Raw genomic sequence first — 10177 nt, 5'->3', positions numbered from 1 at the left:
CATCTATCATCTGCACTGCTGCATAGATTGCTAGCTCTCCTGTCTACTACTATCTTTCCTTGCACTGGGTTAGTCTATCCTGTATTTGTCATCTGCTGTCCTCACCACCTGTTAGCATACTCGATACTAACCTATCTGCATTCCTAAATACCATCTTGAACTCTCCTATACAAACCTATCAAGTGATTACCATCCTTGTCACTGTTCACACCTGTCCCTTCAGCACATCACCTTCATACCTATCATATACATCCTATCACTCCAGGAACATCTCATTGAGTGTGTATATATCTGTATGTTGAAGCTGACAGGCCCACGGTGATGAGTCCTGGAGAGTTGGATCTGGTATTCAACACATCTCTACATGACTACTGAGTGGAGATTTTGCAGCTGCAAATCCAGCCTATACTAAAAACGCAGGAGCGTTACAATAGTGATGAAACTTGGAAGGGCTGCGTCTGAGAGGACTCAGAGAAAATAATTTTATGTTAAGTTCTTACAAAAATTATATTTTTTATACGAAAAAAAATGAGACTTTACAATGCCTTCAAAGTCGCTAGCTATTAACTGGACATTATTATTCAAAGTAATAATCACTTTCTTTCGAAATCATCTCAATTGTTTTAACATTATCTTTTTGACATGTCTTACTGTAAGGGAGAAGACCATAGCTTTGTCAAAAGAAGACGTCTGATTCAGGATACAAAAAAAATGGGTTGTCCAGCAAAAATTCACATATCTCACATAATACAATATCCAGACTTTGAGGTAATTGGACATACACATTTGTTATAGAATTGGTAGTATTTTTGTTCAAAGCTCAAATACCAAAATATGTAGGTCTTCCAATCCAATATTCTACTTTTTTTTATTGTATATATGTATGTATATATATATATGTGTGTATGTATGTATGTACAGTGCCTTGCGAAAGTATTTGGCCCCCTTGAACTTTGCGACCTTTTGCCACATTTCAGGCTTCAAACATAAAGATATAAAACTGTAATTTTTTGTGAAGAATCAACAACAAGTGGGACACAATCATGAAGTGGAACGAAATTTATTGGATATTTCAAACTTTGTTAAATAAAAAACTGAAAAAGTGGGCGTGCAAAATTATTCAGCCCCTTTACTTTCAGTGCAGCAAACTCTCTCCAGAAGTTCAGTGAGGATCTCTGAATGATCCAATGTTGACCTAAATGACTAATGATGATAAATAGAATCCACCTGTGTGTTATCAAGTCTCCGTATAAATGCACCTGCACTGTGATAGTCTCAGAGGTCCGTTTATAAAGCGCAGAGAGCATCATGAAGAACAAGGAACACACCAGGCGGGTCCAAGATACTGTTGTGGAGAAGTTTAAAGCCGGATTAGGATACAAAAAGATTTCCCAAGCTTTAAACATCCCAAGGAGCACTGTGCAAGCGATAATATTGAAATGGAAGGAGTATCAGACCACTGAAAATCTACGAAGACCTGGCCATCCCTCTAAACTTTCAGCTCATACAAGGAGAAGACTGATCAGAGATGCAGCCAAGAGGCCCATGATCACTCTGGATGAACTGCAGAGATCTACAGCTGAGGTGGGAGACTCTGTCCATAGGACAACAATCAGTCGTATACTGCACAAATCTGGCCTTTATGGAACAGTGGCAAGAAGAAAGCCATTTCTTAAAGATATCCATAAAAAGTGTCGTTTAAAGTTTGCCACAAGCCACCTGGGAGACACCAAACATGTGGAAGAAGATGCTCTGGTCAGATGAAACCAAAATCGAACTTTTTGGCAACAATGCAAAACGTTATGATGTTTGGCGTAAAAGCAACACAGCTCATCACCCTGAACACACCATCCCCACTGTCAAACATGGTGGTGGCAGCATCATGGTTTGGGCCTGCTTTTCTTCAGCAGGAACAGGGAAGATGGTTAAAATTGATGGGAAGATGGATGGAGCCAAATACAGGACCATTCTGGAAGAAAACCTGATGGAGTCTGCAAAAGGCCTGAGACTGGGACGGAGATTTGTCTTCCAACAAGACAATGATCCAAAACATAAAGCAAAATCTACAATGGAATGGTTCCCAAATAAACATATCCAGGTGTTAGAATGCCCAAGTCAAAGTCCAGACCTGAATCCAATTGAGAATCTGTGGAAAGAACTGAAAACTGCTGTTCACAAACGCTCTCCATCCAACCTCACTGAGGTCGAGCTGTTTTGCAAGGAGGAATGGGCAAAAATTTCAGTCTCTCGATGTGCAAAACTGATAGAGACATACCCCAAGCGACTTACAGCTGTAATCGCAGCAAAAGGTGGTGCTACAAAGTATTAACTTAAGGGGGCTGAATAATTTTGCACGCCCAATTTTTCAGTTTTTTATTTGTTAAAAAAGTCTGAAATATCCAATAAATTTCGTTCCACTTCATGATTGTGTCCCACTTGTTGTTGATTCTTCACAAAAAATTACAGTTTTATATATTTATGTTTGAAGCCTTAAATGTGGCAAAAGGTCGCAAAGTTCAAGGGGGCCGAATACTTTCGCAAGGCACTGTGTGTATATATATATATATATATATATAATGTATGTATATATGTATGTATATGTGTGTGTGTGTGTATATACAGTGGGTACGGAAAGTATTCAGACCCCCTTAAATGTTTCACTCTTTGTTACATTGCAGCCATTTGCTAAAATCATTTAAGTTCATTCTTCTTCCTCATGAATGTACACATAGCACCCCATACTGACAGAAAAACACAGAATTGTTCACATTGTTGCAGATTTATTAAAAAAGAAAAACTGAAATATCACATGGTCCTAAGTATTCAGACCCTTTGCTCAGTATTTAGTAGAAGCCCCCTTTTGATCTAATACAGCCAGGAGTCTTTTTGGGAAAGATGCAACAAGTCTTTCACACCTGGATTTGGGGATCCTCTGCCATTCCTCCTTGCAGATCCTCTCCAGTTCTGTCAGGTTGGATGGTAAACGTTGGTGGACAGCCATTTTTAGGTCTCTCCAGAGATGCTCAATTGGGTTTAAGTCAGGGCTCTGGCTGGGCCATTCAAGAACAGTCACGGAGTTGTTGTGAAGCCACTCCTTTGTTATTTTAGCTGTGTGCTTAGGGTCATTGTCTTGTTGGAAGGTAAACCTTCGGCCCGGTCTGAGGTCCAGAGCACTCTGGAGAAGGTTTTTGTCCAGGATATCCCTGTACTTGGCCGCATTCATCTTTCCCTCGATTGCAACCAGTCGTCCTGTCCCTGCAGCTGAAAAACACCCCCACAGCATGATGCTGCCACCACCATGCTTCACTGTTGGGACTGTATTGGACAGGTGATGAGCAGTGCCTGGTTTTCTCCACACATACCGCTTAGAATTAAGGCCAAAAAGTTCTATTTTGGTCTCATCAGACCAGAGAATCTTATTTCTCACCATCTTGGAGTCCTTCAGGTGTTTTTTAGCAAACTCTATGCGGGCTTTCATGTGTCTTACACTGAGGAGAGGCTTCCGTCGAGCCACTCTGCCATAAAGCCCCGACTAGTGGAGGGCTGCAGTGATGGTTGACTTTCTACAACTTTCTCCCATCTCCTGACTGCATCTCTGGAGCTCAGCCACAGTGATCTTTGGGTTCTTCTTTACCTCTCTCACCAAGGCTCTTCTCCCCCGATAGCTCAGTTTGGCCGGACTGCCAGCTCTAGGAAGGGTTCTAGTCGTCCCAAACGTCTTCCATTTGAGGATTATGGAGGCCACTGTGCTCTTAGGAACCTTAAGTGCAGCAGAAATCTTTTTGTAACCTTGGCCAGATCTGTGCCTTGCCACAATTCTGTCTCTGAGCTCTTCAGGCAGTTCCTTTGACCTCATGATTCTCATTTGCTCTGACATGCATTGTGATCTGGAAGGTCTTATATAGACAGGTGTGTGGCTTTCCTAATCAAGTCCAATCAGTATAATCAAACACAGCTGGACTCAAATGAAGGTGTAGAACCATCTCAAGGATGATCAGAAGAAATGGAAAGCACCTGAGTTAAATATATGAGTGTCACAGCAAAGGGTCTGAATACTTAGGACCATGTGATATTTCAGTTTTTCTTTTTTAATAAATCTGCAACAATGTCAACAATTCTGTGTTTTTCTGTCAGTATGGGGTGCTATGTGTACATTCATGAGGAAGAAGAATGAACTTAAATGATTTTAGCAAATGGCTGCAATATAACAAAGAGTGAAAAATGTAAGGGGGTCTGAATACTTTCCGTACCCACTGTATATATATATATATATATATATATATATATATATATATATATATATATATATATATATATATATATATATAATAACATAATATATATTTTTTTTATGTTTGATTAAAGAAATGTATTTCTTTAAATAAATACATTTTTATTTATTTCAAAGTTTATTATACATGATTTATTTAAGCCAAAATATGTAAATGTTAACTTTCAAATAGCTTGTGCATTTTTGTTCCTTTTTATAATCCGCTCACTTACATTTAGGATAATTTTAAAGAAAATATTCATTTTACATTTAACTTTTTGATTCATGATACACTTTAGGAAGGGCCCCATGAATGTGAAGAAGAACTGTAAATGGGCCATCACAGAAGGCAATCGGTGAAGAACTTACCTGTTTTTTTTCCCCACCCATTCATATTTGCCTTCATCTTCCCACACAAGGTTGGGGACTCCCCTTATCTACAGCATTATCAAATTCTCCCCAAACTCTCAACCCCATCCTCGTAGGTCCCACTACCTTTTCACAGCATCCTCGCAGGCTCCCACACTTTAACGGCACAATCGGCCTGTGAAGATAAAGAATGAGCTCCACGCCAGCCATATCAAGGAGGCCCCAAGTGATCTCTACTCCTGGTGCTGCTTTCAATCGCCCATTATTGCATGGGGCTGTAAAAATCCAAGCTTATAACTGGGACAATATGGTAGGTTTCTGAATTCATCTTATTATGAATGTAGATACTTTCATGATTTCTGTCTGTTGCAACATCCGTAAATGTTAATCATTCTGCCATAATGAGTGCATGCGTCCACTGTCAGAGGGGTGCCTTTTTTTATTTTTATTTAATGCCTGCCACTAATTTTGGGCATTATAACACTTTGGTAAGCCAGCGCCTTTAAGCTTTATAAACATTCACTCATCTGTACATTTAAATTGTATTACCTTAAAAATGTGTTCCACCTATTGTAATTGATAATATTTTAATAATGCATTTTTCAGATTAAAAGTTATACAGAGAGAAGGAAAAAAACGGCATCAAAGAAATTTCGCAAGGCGCTTATGCAAAGTACTGAAAAATTAAACGTGGTTCATGGATATATGACAATATTTCCACAATTGTCTGACCACAAAAACCATGCAACTTCTGGAGAGGTAATATTTGAAGAATGCATATTATATATTTAATAAAACTTTCTATGCACGTTAAAATCTTCCTACATTAGTTCAGGTTAAATAATATGTTGTACAATATACATTTCCTAAACATACATGTTTGGTCTTGACAGAATTCATAGAGTATATCCACTTTTGAGGCCACAGCATTTTGTGCTTTGGTGTATATGATCCCTATACATGCTGAGAAAACTTGTATGGCATTTAGGTGAGAAATGTATGATGAAGTTATCCTCTCTAATAACACAGACGTGGGGGAAATTGAAATTTTTTTTTTTTTGCAGACCAGTCTTAGGTAACATCCTATAGGGTGAGATATTTTTGGTCCGATCTGGTCTCGTATCTACAGTTGTGCTCATACAATGTCTCTAGTATTAGGATAAACTGGCATGTACTTTTGATGGCACATGCAAGTTTATCCTCTGATCGTAAGCTGCCATGCTTCCCTGGAAAAGCAACTGTTGGCAATTGCCTTTCTCTCCTAATGCAGAGATGCTCATTTTTTACATGTCATCACCAAAGGGGACCTTAACCACTTTACCGCTGAGTACCGTAGTACTACTGCGGCAAAGTGGCTCGTTATCGTCTGACGACGTAGTACTACGTCGTCAGGAACTCCCCTTGTGGGCAGCGCTCGCACGCCGCCGGAGGTTCGCTCCCGCTGTTTTCATTCACAGTTGGAGTCGGGCCAGGTGAGGAGCAGCGGCGATCGCCTCTGCTCTTCCCCGATCATCGGGGATCTAGTGTGGAGATCCGCCCGCTGTGTGTAAACACAGCGGGCGGATCTCTGAAGTGACAGGCAGGATCAGATTGCAGGGTTCAGCATAGCTGAACCCTGGATCTGTCCTTGTGTCACACAGTCACCTCCCCCCCCCCACACGTCAGTAAGCACCAGGCATACATTAACCCCTCCCTCTCCAATAAAATTAACCCCTTCACTGCCAGTGTCATTTTTACAGTAACAGTGCATATTTATAGCACTGATTACTGCAGTAATGTCACTGGTACCCCCAAAAGTGTCAAAAATGTCAGTCAAGGGTCCGATCTGTCCGCCGCAATGTCGCAGTCCCGCAAAAAAAAAAATCGCAGATCGCCGCCATTACGCGTTAAAAAAAAAAAACACCAAAAATGACAGAAATCTTTCCCTTTGTTAGTAAACGCAATAACTTTTGCGCAAACCAATAAAAATACGCTTATTGTGATTTTTTTTTACCAAAAATATGTAGCAAAAAACAAATTGGCCAAAAATTAAAAAAAATTTTGATTTTTACATTTTTGGGGGGGGGAATTTCATATAAAAAAATGTGAAAAATATTTATTTTTTCAAAATAAACGCTCTTTTTTTGTTTATAGCGCAAAAAGTAAAAATCGCACAGGTGATCAAATACCACCAAAAGAAAGCTCTGTTTGTGGGAAAAAAAGGACGTAAATTTCGTTTGGGTACGGCGTCGCACGACCGCGCAATTGTCAGTTAAAATCGCACAGCGCAGAATCGCAAAAAGTGGCCTGGAAAGAAGACAGCAAAATCCTCCGGTGGTAAAGTGGTTAAGCTTTATAAACATTCACTCATCTGTACATTTAAAATGTATTACCTTAAAATGTGTTCCACCTATTGTAATTGATAATATTTTAATAATGCATTTTTCAGATTAAAAGTTATACAGAGAGAAGGAAAAAAACGGCATCAATGAAATTTCGCAAGGCGCTGATGCAAAGTACTGAAAAATTAAAAGTGGTTCATGGATATATGACAATATTTCCACAATTGTCTGACCACAAAAACCATGCAACTTCTGGAGAGGTAATATTTGAAGAATGCATATTATATATTTAATAAAACTTTCTATGCACTTTAAAATCTTCCTACATTAGTTCAGGTTAAATAATATGTTGTACAATATACATTTCCTAAACATACATGTTTGGTCTTGACAGAATTCATAGAGTATATCCACTTTTGAGGCCACAGCATTTTGTGCTTTGGTGCATATGATCCCTATACATGCTGAGAAAACTTGCATGGCATTTAGGTGAGAATAATAACACAGACGTGGGGGAAAATGTAATTTTTTTTTTTTTTGCAGACCTGTCTTAGGTAACATCCTATAGGGTCCGATCTGGTCTCGTACCTACAGTTGTGCTCATACAGTGTCTCTAGTATTAGGATAAACTGGCATGTACTTTTGATGGCACATGCAAGTTTATCCTCTGATCGTAAGCTGCCATGCTTCCCTGGAAAGGCAACTGTTGGCAATTGCCTTTCTCTCCTAATGCAGAGATGCTCATTTTTACATGTCATCACCAAAGGGGACCTTAACTAGCAGAGGGAGACCCCCAATCAGACAAACCGGGCGAACCCCACTCTGAGATCAGCTTGCGCCAGCCTCATCAGCTCTGAGGCAGAGGCGGACGAGAGCAGGGCTGGCCCAAGACATTGTGCTGCCTGTGTCCAAGAATGAATTCCTGCCCCCCCCCCAAAAAAAAATCACACCCACCAAAAGTCCCCCATATCCATCATTTTATAGCATGATAATTAAAACTAAAATATAATTAAAACTAAAATGTAATTAATCGGGAAGTCCGATTTTTGCACTATACACAAGTGTGAACCAATGTTAAGGGCCAGTTCATACCAGGATCACATGGGAACACACGCTTTCCTGTGGGGAGCATTTTGACTGTCTGTTCATTTTAATGGCCTTTAAAAAGTAAGACTGCGGAAAAAGTAGTGTTTGCATTACTTTTAACCACTTAAGCCCCAGAAGATTTTACCCCCTTCCTGACCAGGGCCTATTTTGCGATTCGGCACTGCGTGACTTTAACGGACAATTGCGCGGTCGTGCGACGCTGTACCTAAACAAATTTGACGTTCTTTTTTTTCCCACAAACAGAGCTTTCTTTTGGTGGTATTTGATCACCTGTGCGTTTTTTACTTTTTACGCTATAAACATAAAAAGAGCGTAAATTTTGCAAAAATAACAATATTTTTCAAATTTTTTTAGATGAAATTCCCCTCCAAAAAATTTAAAAATCTAAATTTTTTTAACATTTTAGGACAATTTGTTTGCTGCCACATATTTTTGGTAAAAAAAAAATCGCAATAAACGTATTTTGATTGGTTTGCACAAAAGTTATTGCGTTTACTAACTAAGGGAAAGATTTTTGTCATTTTATTTTTTTAACAAGTAATAGCGGCGATCTGCGATTTTTTTTGCGGGACTGCGACATTGCGGCGGACAAATCGGACCCTTGACTGACATTTTTGACACTTTTGGGGGTACCAGTGACATTACTACAGTAATCAGTGCTATACATATGCACTGTTACTGTAAAAATGACACTGGCAGGGAAGGGGTTAACTTTATTAGAGATGCTGGGGTTAAATGTGTCCCTAGGGGCGTGCTTCTAACTGTAAAGGGGTGTGGTTAGGGATCTAACCACAGAGACATACGATCCTACATAGCAGGACCGTATGATCTCTGCAGTTACATCAGGGAGAATGACAGACGGTTTTGTTTAAATCAGCCGCCTGCCGTTCTCCCTCTGCAGCGGACGATCGCGGGTGGCCGGCGGACATCGGGTCCGCCGGCCACACGCGCGGACATGTTAGGGAATGAGCAAGGGTGGCAGCTCGCCCCCTAGAGGCTCTCAGGCTAGCAACGTAGTCCTACGTCACTTTGCCTGTACGGGGCTGCTCGCCGCAGTAAATAGTCGTGCGGCGGTCGGCAAGTGGTTAAAAACACACTGCAACAAACCTCAAAGTACTGTGGTACCCATGCGATTTTGTGTCTGTAAACACACTGTGTTTGTGATGCCATTAGAAATACTTCGGCAAACACATGCAGCACATTGCAAGGCTAGTGTATTCACCTGCTGCGTGGGAAACGTGCACCGACTGTGTGCTAGTGTGAACCGGCTCTCAATCAACCAGGTATAACAGGAACCCCCAGACCCCCACACATGACATAAGCATGACTTTACAATTTACATTCATTCCCCCATACAGGCCAGCTATCTCCATGACCACATGCAGTCTCCCCTAGGGAAGGAGGAGGGGACAGGGTGTCCGGACCAGGATTTACCTGTGATCTGCAAACAGTGTGGCCTGGGTGATCACTCTCTGGCTGGCTCTAGGCTAGGGTGGTAAATGGGCAGGCTAAGGTAGTATATGCAGAATTTCCCTGTTCTGTGTATTGTCCCTCCCTCCTACAGTCCAGGTTCTCCCTGTCACCCCTCTGAGTCACTATACTCAGTAATGGGGAGACAGTGGAAGATCGGGGTCTCGATGCTGGATCAGGGGGGTGGGAGCTCTGTGATCGGCTGATCAATATGCAGAATCTACAGTTCTCCCTGACCGCCCCTTCAATGACCTGCACCTACCTGGCGCCACCCCTGCTCATCAGGAGCTCGTGTGAGAAAATTCCTCCTGGCTCCATCATATGGGCTGAGCAAGGGAGGAGACTCGCTCACACTGCACTCCAGCTGTCACTGAAGCATTGGGGGCAGACATAGTGAGAGTGCCACAGCACTGTATCAGGCAGCCCGTGACATTCACCGAGTTCACACTCGGAGCAAATCGTATTGGTAGTGCTGGCCCTGATCTGCCACCCCTCTCAAATTGCCGCCTGGGTCCAATAGACCAAGTGGGACCCATGGTCCTGGGTGAGAGTAAACCCATGTGTATCTACAAAGAAACACGTTTGGTTTACTACTTAGAAAGGAATACTATTTAAAACTTTAGTTGTACATTAAGAATGT

General features: G+C 41.2%; 1 long non-coding RNA gene across 1 annotated transcript; it reads left to right on the top strand.

The window, feature by feature from the left end:
* Positions 1-567: 567 nt before the first annotated feature.
* On the top strand, positions 568-5392 carry LOC309544617. Its single transcript, XR_014224860.1, has 3 exons — positions 568-768; positions 4690-4949; positions 5246-5392. It is a non-coding gene; the product is annotated as an uncharacterized lncRNA (long non-coding RNA).
* The last annotated feature ends 4785 nt before the right edge of the window (positions 5393-10177 follow it).

This window comes from Pelophylax lessonae, assembly GCF_965119305.1.
Source record: "Pelophylax lessonae genome assembly, chromosome: 1".
Taxonomy (NCBI): domain Eukaryota; kingdom Metazoa; phylum Chordata; class Amphibia; order Anura; family Ranidae; genus Pelophylax; species Pelophylax lessonae.
Note: the sequence above shows the minus strand (reverse complement) of the source record. Positions and strands in the feature narration are given on the sequence as shown.